General features: G+C 29.1%; 2 long non-coding RNA genes, 1 other non-coding gene and 1 pseudogene across 3 annotated transcripts; 2 read left to right on the top strand and 2 right to left on the bottom strand.

Annotated features, from left to right (window-relative positions):
• The first annotated feature begins 130 nt into the window (after window positions 1–130).
• LOC108869372 lies at window positions 131–2143 on the top strand. The gene is made up of 2 exons (XR_001955684.2): window positions 131–1526; window positions 1650–2143. It is a non-coding gene; the product is annotated as an uncharacterized LOC108869372 (long non-coding RNA).
• A 1254-nt stretch (window positions 2144–3397) lies between these two features.
• TRNAL-CAA lies at window positions 3398–3481 on the bottom strand. The gene has a single exon. It is a non-coding gene; the product is annotated as a tRNA-Leu (tRNA).
• Window positions 3482–3568: 87 nt separating this feature from the next.
• LOC103833891 lies at window positions 3569–7936 on the bottom strand (annotated as a pseudogene).
• Window positions 7937–8367: 431 nt separating this feature from the next.
• LOC103833889 lies at window positions 8368–9686 on the top strand. Its single transcript, XR_626330.3, has 2 exons — window positions 8368–8845; window positions 9271–9686. It is a non-coding gene; the product is annotated as an uncharacterized LOC103833889 (long non-coding RNA).
• The last annotated feature ends 1813 nt before the right edge of the window (window positions 9687–11499 follow it).

Genomic DNA, 11499 nt, shown 5'->3' with positions numbered 1-11499 from the left:
CTATATAATTAAGAATTTTATTTGATTAATATTTAGTTATATAATTATATTTTTAACTTTTCACTAAAAGATTTTTTCAGATAACAATAAAATATATAGAGAAATTATCTCTTTTTAAATTATATTTTCAGATTTTAGATAATTCTTACTATTATTAATTTTAATCAATTATATAATCAAATAAATTAAAATTTCATTTTTATTTTTGAATTTATCTATACATTTTATTAATTAAGGGTATAAACGATATTAACCGCTCTAACTTTTAACGTGAGAGCTCCGTTGCAAAATTTTACTTCGCAAATAATAGTATAGATTAAATCACCAAAAATAAAGAGCTTTTTTCGTTTCGTCTTGCGAGTGACCATTTTTTTTCACGCCGAAATACATATCTCTCTCCATCAAATGAGACGCGGCCACGTCACTAAGGACTTGATCCTTAAACTCCTTGTCTACGGATCGCTCCTTACCGAACTGGGCTTTGATAATATTATTTTATATCCGGATTCGCCTAGGATATAGTACTAAGGATTCGTCAAAATGGGCCGTTGTGGATGCTCTTATAATTAAGGTCACATTCTCAATTACTTTGTGCAGTTTATTTTATGAATTCTAAATATATATTCAACATGATCAATGTGCTTCTTAGAAAAAGTTCTAAAATGCTGTCTTTTCGGAATATACAAATTGCTCGGCCGTAAATTAAGGAAAATAAAATAATGTCATAAGTGGGGTTTGAACCCACGCCACGCCCTCTTTCGAGGACCAGAACATGAGTCTGCTGTGGATGCTCTTATAATTAAGGTCACATTCTCAATTACTTTGTGCAGTTTATTTTATGAATTCTAAATATATATTCAACATGATCAGTGTGCTTCTTAGAAAAAGTTCTAAAATGCTGTCTTTTCGGAATATACAAATTGCTCGGCCGTAAATTAAGGAAAATAAAATAATGTCAGAAGTGGGGTTTGAACCCACGCCCTCTTTCGAGGACCAGAACTTGAGTCTGCTATGGATGCTCTTATAATTAAGGTCACATTCTCAATTACTTTGTGCAGTTTATTTTAGAAATATTTATCCTCCAAGACACTTTATGAGTTATCAATTACACATAAAGACACATTGAGTTAAGAGAACACTTTCTTATGCTCATTTGTCTGAATTGCCCTTCAACTAGAAAGAAGATGTCATAACATGTATCAAAATTATTTTCAATATAATTCCATTTAATTTTCACCTTTTACTTTCAAATTTTTTAATTCCCTAAATTTAATCATGTCTCAATCTATCGTCATCTTCATCTCTCATCTTTCATATCCTTCTAAATATTTTTTTTCTTCACAAAATTTGTAGACTTTTTTTTTTATAATTCTAAATCACTAATTTTTGTTGTCGAGTTTTTATCTTTCACCACTTTATTTTTTAAATCTCGAATTCATGGAAACCTCAAATTGGGAGGTGAGGAAAGCCGATTATGAAATCTCAGCTTGGAAGATTCCAGATCTTCACCGACGAATACATCCAAGGTTTGCTTCTAATTGAACTATGAGAATTTCATCTACAGATTTTTTTTCCTCTTTCATGCTTGTTTCTAATTGATATACAAGAAGATAAGAAATAAATAAAGTTTTGATTTTCTTCTTAAGCAGACAGCAAAGCCGATGTATCTCCTGCAACATTTGATTCACATGTCACCCATCCTTTTCATGTCCATCAATTTCCTTGTCCACAAATGAACTATCCACAAAGCTGTCTTGGATCTAAGTTTGATTCACATGTCGCCCATCCTTTACAGTGGATGAGCTCGTGATTTTCCGTGGATGAACTTGGGATTTGACGTGGATGAACTCGAGGTAGTTGCCTTAGATCTAAGTTTTTTATCTCTTCAGTCTTCATGGTGGCTTCTGTTGCAGATAGAAAGCTCTAAAAGAAGCAATGGTCAAATTACTCTATTTTACACATATGGTCCTCCTATTTTTGGATTTTTGCAATTTGACCCCAACATTCTTTAATTTACTTATAGATCCTCTTGATTTTGTCTCAAACTTTTAATTATGTACTTTAATCCGCAAGAATAATTTTCTTATCAACTCATATCCACACTTGCTATGTCCATTAGAAATTATTTAATAAAATTAAAATTTATAAAATATCAGAAATATATATATGGATACAAATATATTTTGTCCACAGAAACTTGTCCACAAAAACATTATAACATTTTTGTGTCCACATAAATTATGTCCACAAAAGCTTGTCCACAGAAACTTGTCTACAGAATATGCGTCCATTGAATTGCGTCCACACAAAAAGCTTAATCCACTTCTCTCTTTCAAAACGTCACAATACAATACGTTCTCTAGTTGGATTATCTTCAAACAAACAACACAAACCCTAGATAGATTAAACTTCAAACAAGATCTTTGTCTACAATAACATGTTCACAAACAGTCATAGTTACACAACTATAATTGTAAGAGCTTGTCCATAAGAACAGGTCCACCACAAACTTGTTTATAAGAACACATTCACATGACTCTTGTCCACAACATATATATCCACCAGAAAACTATCCACAATGTTAACACTCGTCCACAATTCGTCTATCCACATAACACTGGTCCACAATTCGTCTGTCCACAAAACAATCGAAAGAAATCAAAAAGTGAAGGACCAAATCTGAAAATTATTGAAAATCCACCATTGTTGTTTGATCTCTTATGTGACGAGACAGAGACGGCGATGATGAGAACGACGAGGCTTGAATCCGAGCATGACACCGTCGGCAGAGCAAGACGACGTAGATGGTCTGGTGGCCTGAGACAGATGCGACGAGCTGTGGCGGAGAAGAGAAAGCTCGAGACAGGTGAATCACGGAGGATATGAAGCATACGCAACAGAGGAGGATTGCGGTGGAGAATTGTTGGTCGGAGTACAGTGGCTGGAGATTGTAATGGGAGAGAAGCCGCCAAGCTTGGTTGCCACGAGTTGCAGTCGAAGGTGAGAAGATCCACGAAGAAAATGAATCAAGTGAAGCTTGCGACAGAGACAAAAGATTTTTCGGTTTGGAAAAAAAACATTAATAGCCCAACTATTTTCCTAACTTAACTAAATAGAAGAAAGTAATTAGTTCCTTTTTTTTGCTAACTACACGTGAAGCTAAAGGGCATAATGGTCAAAAAAAGATCTTGGTTTCATGAATTGTGTGCTTCAAACACAATGTGTCCTTTTATGAAAGGAAAAAGACAAATGTGTCTTTGAGAGTAACTCTCTCTTTATTTTATGAATTCTAAATATATATTCAACATGATCAATGTGCTTCTTAGAAAAAGTTCTAAAATGCTGTCTTTTCGGAATATACAAATTGCTCGGCCGTAAATTAAGGAAAATAAAATAATGTCAAAAGTGGGGTTTGAACCCACGCCCTCTTTCGAGGACCAGAACTTGAGTCTGGCGCCTTGGACCACTCGGCCATCCTGACATTGACAAACAAGTTGAGCTTTTTATTTAAATACGCGTGTTAGAAAAAAACACCACACAGACAAAGATCGTTTGTAGGAGATAAATGTACCATGAACCATATATTTATGTAGCACGAGAGCAAACATGTTTTGTTATCATAACACAAAACCTTAATCATAGGCAAAAAAGAGACCAAACTTAAAAAGTAGAAATCGAGAGAAACAAGATAATTGTGCACACGTATACAAAAAAAACCCGCAAAACTCCTAATCTTTCTTCTTATTCGTCAATGGCCCCCTTGAGATTTTGCTCAACATCTTCGCGTCCAACACAGCGTATTGCTTATTCAACTCAGCCATTGCTTTCTCACCATATGAGTCCACTTTATCTTCGTACTTGTCGTAGATCAGAGGAACAGTGAACAACAGAACCAAAGCTGAATACAATCAAGAAACCAAATACATTCATCAGCATTGTTGTAATAAACGAAGAGGCACTTGAAGTCCTAGTATGAGTTGTTGTTACCTATGTATGCCAATGTCAAGAAACTACAGCATCCGCCCAAGATCGATAGAATACACAACCCGAGGATAGCCTAATTTGATCAAAACAGTAGCAGTGATAAGCAAACCTTAAAGATGAGAGAATATCTGAAACAGTCTAAAACTTACGGAAAGGAACTTCTTGAGATTCCTTCCAGAAGCAATCTCGCGAAGATAAAAGAAGCCACGGTGATTTCGATTCTGAGCCCCGAAGCAAGCTGAAGAAGAGGCTCTTCAGGGATGTGTACTTGAGGAATCTTTGGTGGAGACTGAAGAGGAGACGAATTAGAGAGTCAAACAAGCTTACGCCACTTTAATAGAATTTAAACATGAACATGTACTTGTGAAGGAACATGGTGACATTAGACCATAGAAACGATCAATTCAATCAAACGAGAGAGAGACGATCATAAGGTGACAAAGCAGAGTAAGTAGATGATACTCAATCAATTCAAAGAGCACCCAGGATACTGTAGCACCACCTGAGACCTTCTTGTTCTTCCACATTAGTATATCAGCTGCTGCAATTATATTGAAGATCATTCAATAGAGCTCTAAAGCTTAATCTATGCCTGATTCAATCTACACATCACCAGAAAGTCACCGATCCCTAAAACGAAGCGTTTAAGCCAGCGTAAGCGTACGTTTTCCGCCGCCGAGAACCTTGTGAACTGGCCTCTCTCTGCCGAACAAACGGTAAACCTTAGAGACGACGGAGATGAAGGTTTCTCCGATACCTTGTCCAACAGCGATTCCCTCTCGACAACTTCCACCGTCGGGTCCAGATTAGGTAGAGGTTCTTCGTGTTTGCGTTCATCCGCCATTGTGTCCGATCGATTCGTGCTTGCTTCGACCTCTTCGGCTAGAAATTAGAAGAACGAAATTTAAACTCGATCTGAGCCGTTGAATCGATTTGTTTTGATTTGATTCGTTATTTGCTTCTTGGGCGTCGCTTGGGGGAAACTCGATATAAGAACATTTCGTAGTTTCCTAGGACCGAGACGTTGTAACGCCGTCATCGTTAACAGTTTCTCAGGTTGAGTTCCGTTTATTTCGAATACTGTACTAGTGTATGGTTTTTATCTAACCTCTTTAAGATGATGTTAATCGACGTCAAAATACATATAATCCTTATTATGTTACATATATTAGGTGGTTGTCCGCAAATTTACGGGTACAAATAATTTTTAAATTTTAATATACTATAATATTTTATGTCTTTGACCTGCAATAATATAATTTAATATTTTAAATCTGAATGTGAATTTTTGGTAGATAATTTTTTAATAAATTGTTTTTGTTTATTAATACTTTTTAAAATTTTAAATAGGATTTATATAGTATTTAGTTAGAATTTTTTTACATCTTTTATAAAACAAGATTTTATTAATTGTCTTATAACATTATCGTTAGAGCATGTATATATATAGTTTAATTGGTTTGTATATCAAAATTTTCGTCCATAACACAATTAAAATCACAAATATGAACTAATGTGACAAATAGACCAACACTTGTAACTAAAGTATAAAACGCAAAAGTTATTAAGAAGAAACATAACTATATATATGTGAATTCTATTAATTTAATGAAAAGGATATAAAAAACTTCATAAATTTAGGAATATACTTTTATTCTTAATATTCTTTGGATTGTTTTAGGACTGATTTAATTTTTGTGGTTATTCTCCTTTGAAAAATGTTTTAAAAATGTCTCTTTGGTGTTAGTAAACATGAAAAATTTTCACTGTACAAAATAATTAATAAAATATTAATAAATTTTATATTTTATTAATTATTTCTCAGAAATTTAAAAATCCTTATAAGTAGTTTCATAAATTCTAATAAGTGGTTTTATAACTCAAGAAAATAATTTGTTATCTATGAAGAATAATTTTTAAACTTAAACAATTATTTAAGAATTATACAAAATAGTCCTATATATTAGTTTAAAATTAAGAACCATTGATAAGTATTTAGAAAAATATTTTATAAAATTCTTAAATCATTTTTTATTTTAAAATAATTTACAAACATGTTAACCTTATCGATAGTTTTTAATTTTATAAAATATTTAGAAAAATATTTTCTAAAATAATTAAATCATTTTAATAATTTTAAATAATTTATAAACCAGTTAACCTTCATTAACATTTTAACAAAATATATATTAACCATCACAGATGATTATATATTTATTTGTAAGCTCTTATGAATGATATAATAATCATTACTGATGATTTGACTGACACATTAAAAATGATCATCAAATATTTATATAATTATAAACTATTATATACACCATTAGAAATAAATCAATATAAATGACTTTAATTTTTTTTATAAAATATATATTAATCATCACATGATTTTAAACTAATGTAAATAATTTATAAACTCGCTATATTATGCATTAATAGTTATTATAATATTTTTAGTAGAATTATATGTTATATTTATATATATATATATATATATATATATTATGACTTATATAGGAAAATAAAGCTTTTTACAACTGTTTATAATAGAAAATAAAGCTAGTATATTATTATTAACTACTTTTTAACAACATACTTCATATAATTTATAAATAGACTATTGGTGAAAAAATAAATGATGAAGTATTATATAGAATTTCCATAATTGCTACCATGAAATACTATAAATGATTATGCATAAGAATATATAAATAGTTTTGCAACTAACATTAATTGGTTCTAGGATTGCCCTTTTTAGATTTGATTAAAATAAATGAAAACTAAAAATCATTGACCAATGAAATTATAACGATTTTTCTCAAGCTGCATATATGAATGACACGTTAGCAAAAGTCACTAAAGAGACTTTTCAATTAATATATAGGAGGATTTTTTCAAAACCAAAAAAAAAATATTGATATGAATTTTTTTTTTAAAATATTCAGACAAGATCCACAAAGAAATTTATTTGTCATTACAAATATTTATTGGACAATTTTTCAAATAACTATTTCTAAGTTTTTATACATTGATATTTTTTTCATAATTAGTGTTATATATTGTAGATGAATCGTAATATAACAAATTGTATTCAAAAAGACCTGGACGTATATGGTTATTTTTGGTACAAATATCCGAACCAGTTTCAGATACATTTGTTATTTAGATATTTTTAGGTTCCTATACATCAGAATCTAACTCATCCAGATGCAAAAAGACTCAACTCAAAACTCACACATAAATTTATAATATTTAAGAAGACATAATTTAAAAAAAAATGATACCCGGAAAGAATAACCCGTACCTAAATGGAGAACCAATGTTCATGCCTGACTAATTTTATAAACAAAAAAATGATTTTTTCTATGTGTTTTGGCTAAATTAAGTGAAATAGAAAAAAAAATATTTAGTAAAATAATTAGATGGATTAAAAAATTAAATGAGAATAAATGTAATATATTTTTATTATTTTGATTTAAGTTATTATTTTATTCACATAACATGTCATTGAATTATGTTTTTGGTTACGTATTTTTTCACTAGTTGAAACTAAAATAAAAAAAATTAGTAAAACAAACTAAAACCGAACGTTTAACCATATGCCAAAACCTTGTTATTTTACATTTTTGATTTTATAATTGACACAAACTTAATGTTAATTAACTAATAAATAAAAATTTACACTATTATTATTATTGTAATATAATTAATGATGTGATGTATTGTTGAGATAATATAATTAATGAAATTGTTAAAATGAGTGAAATATGGAAAGACAATTAATGTAATTATATTAATAAAATTACTAAAAATACACTATACTTCTTTTTTATATTGTTATCTATGTTTTCAAACAATTCTCATTTATACTGCTTTTTTTAAAAAAAAAAATTTAAAAATAATTGGGAAATGTAATATTTTCATATATTTATTTGGAGCAAACTTAAACTTATCATCTTTCTTTATTATTATTTATTAATAAAGTATTATTTTACAAAATTTGGATTGATGTTTTTAAAGAATTTAAAGTGGTATTTCTCTAATCGGTAATTTTTATTATGATGAAAAATCTTTTTTGATAAAATATTTTTATAAACAATTCTAATTTGTTAATAAACTATTATACTAAGCTTTGAATAAATATTTATGTGTTTTATTATAATATTAAGATATTTTATGAATGTTTAAAATATATTGAGAAATGTTTTTTTTAATAATCATGTGTTTAATCATGTTTTAATGTGGGTTTATTTTTGTTAATATTAAAAAAAATTTGAAACTGGCCACAAAGGATAAAGATCTGGAAATACAACAAATATTAATTTCGGCCCGAATGGCCCAGATGAAAAAGATCTGTACCGACAAAATGTGTTGATTGACCCAGTTATTTAAAAAAAAAAACAGAAAAGGAAAGAAAAAAAAATTGATGTCTCGATGTTTCTTGATCATACAAAGATTTCCATGGCGAAACTACAAATCAAAGCTATAGAACTCATGAGATTAACGGCCACATAATCCTTGCGGTGGTAAAGATTGAAACCACTGCTTGAAGAGGTGACAATCGAGGGTAGCAAATCAAAGAACTACCGATGTTTTATGATTAGCTTCTAAAGTCAAACCAACGCTTGGAAACTCGGTAGATCCACCGAGGACTTCACCTTTTCCGATCTCCTTAGATGATTTTTTTCTAACTTTTCCTTTTAGCAGAGATAAAGATCTTAAAAAAATAATTCTTGCTTGTTTTGAATGTCGGATCTTAAGCCATCCGTGATAAGAGCTGGCAAGTTTGAGATGGTTGTCGACTTCACCTTCTCAGATCTCTTTGACAAAGTCATAAGGAGATTTGAAAGACCACAAAACGGTAAATCTGATATATTTTTTTGGTTATCGGTAAATCTGATATCATGTCTTTATTTTTAATCCATAGTTAATAGTTAAACCGAAGCAAGTAAAATCTGTTCGTTTTAAAATTTATTCAAAAAAAATTCTGGAAAAACAACAGCCAAATAACATTGGCAACAAAGCCTAAAATTCTTTTTGACAATTCCTATCTACTGTTGAGGTTATTATTTACAGCTTGAGTATCTTAGTTCTAAGAAAATATTCATATTCCAAATACAAAGATTATGGATTTCATTCTTCTATGGAGAACAACATCACTTTAATATAAAAGATAAGTTATTGCCGTCAAAACTTTGTCTTCTTTTACATTAATATAAATCATAATTTCCATTGACTACAGCATGATTAGTTTTTTAATATGTGTTTGAATTTTTCATTTGACAGCTTCGATAAATTTGGATAAAGACAAATATGTTGGAAGTGAACATTTACCAAATACAAAAGGAAGATCATGCTAATACCAAAAATTAGTTATGGAGAGCCGTGGAAGAAGGATTTTGGACCTGTCTTGGCTTATCTCAACTCTGTCAAAGAGGTAATTTACATTATTGAAGACATTTTAGGTTTTTGTTTGATATTGTAGCTGTGAGTAGATGTGAGAAACTCAGAAAAGTTAGGCACGTTATGGGTGTATATATAGTATTAGGTTAGGCGATAGTTTTTTAAGTGTCGCTTAGAAAATTCTCTAGCATATTCGGATTCAGTTTAGGAAATCCCTAGAGTAGTGATCAAGCAAAAAAGATTTAGAGATTTATTGTTAGCTTAGATTTACATATAAATATAATATTTACAATTCAGTTGGAATAAAATATCTTTATAAAATCTATGATGTAAAGGTGAAATAATTTTCATAGTAAATATGTATCCTTGAATCCCAAGTAAAACGATATAGTGCAATAAATACATAATTGTTTTCCACGTTATTGATTAGCAAGGCTACATCATTTTGTCGTTGGACCTATTTCTCAAAGACATTCGATATATATTGTTCGACAACGTTTGGACCTACATCTATCTTATTAAAACTCAAGTACAAAATTGGAGTGTTTGGAGACTTGAATAGGACTTTTAAAAATTTGGAGTGTTTGGAAACATGGATTGCAGTCTTTTAAAAAAAATATTTTTGTTTGAAAACAAGGATAGTAGTATTAAAAAAAAAGTAATGGGCTTATGTTTTTTTAAAAAATTGAAAGTTATCTAAGCCACTTTTAAAATATACCAAAATGGGTCAATCTAATTCCCTAAAAAATTTTTTTCTAAACTAACCATAAAACAAAATTTAAACTTTATATACATATTTCAAATCAAAATAATAATTCAAATTTGATTTATATCAAAAATTGATTCAAAAATATACATATATTCAAAAATGGATTTTTACTAAACTATTTTTCAATAACCATTATAAAAAAATATTGTCAATATATATAAGAAAAATATAATACAAAGCCCAATTTGAAATACCAACTCAAATTATGGTTTTCATATTTCATATTAAGTTTTAAAAATATAATATATGTAATTATTTATATGATGATATGTATAAAATACTATTAATTATATGATTACTTATATGATGGTACATATAAAATACGATTAATTATATGATGATAAAATACAATATATAATAATGACTAGGGATGGGCTTTTGGATACCCATACGGGTTTAGTTCTGATCGTTTGTATTTTGAGTTTTCGGGGTCAAAGATTTCAGCCTTATTAGAATGTTTCTAAATTTTGGTTTGAGTTCGATTTGGATCTTTGCGGGTTTGGTTTGGGTTTGGATAACTAATTTAAATTATTTTTAAAGTCTTAAATCATTATATATTTTAAATTTCTCAAAATGTATAAATAAAATAATATATTACGTATAAATTTGAATAACATATGCCATAATACTTAAGCTTAACATATCAATTGGCTTGATTTAAAATTTTGGATACGAAATCAATAATTATTTTAAGTATTTTTGGTGATTTGAGTATACTTTAACTATTTCAGATATTTACTTTTGACTATCTATATATATTTTCAAGTATTTAAACCAATTTAAAAGTATCATTTTTGATGTTTTATATACGTTAAATCTAAAAATAATTAATATATATAAGTATATAAATCTATTTTTAGATAAATTCGGATACTCAAATACTTCGGTTCGGATCAGATTCGGTTCTCTAAATAACAAAATTTTGAATAATTAGAATATTTAATCAATTTATGTTTGGGTTTGGTACTATATCTTTGGATCGGTATCGGTTATGTTCCTCGGATTCATTTTTCCAAATCCTAATAATTACATGAAAAACAAATATCAACATCTTTTTCAAAATATACACCCGCGCGCCTGCGCGGGTCAAAATCTAGTCTTTATTATTACAGAACATCATTAAGTAAGAGCCAATAGAAGAGGGAAAAATCGTTAAGTTTTAAATTACGGGAATGACCTTAATGACCTTAAGAGCCAATAGAAGAGGGAAATCTTTGCAAAATCAGTGGCATAGGTAGTAAATAAAAAGTATAACATGGGTTAAAATTAGATAGGATCCTATTAATAAACCTTTTTTTTTGTATAGATTGATTAATAAACCTTTTTTTTGTCAACAACTTTTG

Source organism: Brassica rapa, chromosome A09 (assembly GCF_000309985.2).
Source record: "Brassica rapa cultivar Chiifu-401-42 chromosome A09, CAAS_Brap_v3.01, whole genome shotgun sequence".
In the NCBI taxonomy this organism is placed as follows: domain Eukaryota; kingdom Viridiplantae; phylum Streptophyta; class Magnoliopsida; order Brassicales; family Brassicaceae; genus Brassica; species Brassica rapa.
The sequence above is the reverse complement of the archived record's forward strand: the minus strand, read 5'-3'. Positions and strand labels throughout refer to the sequence as shown.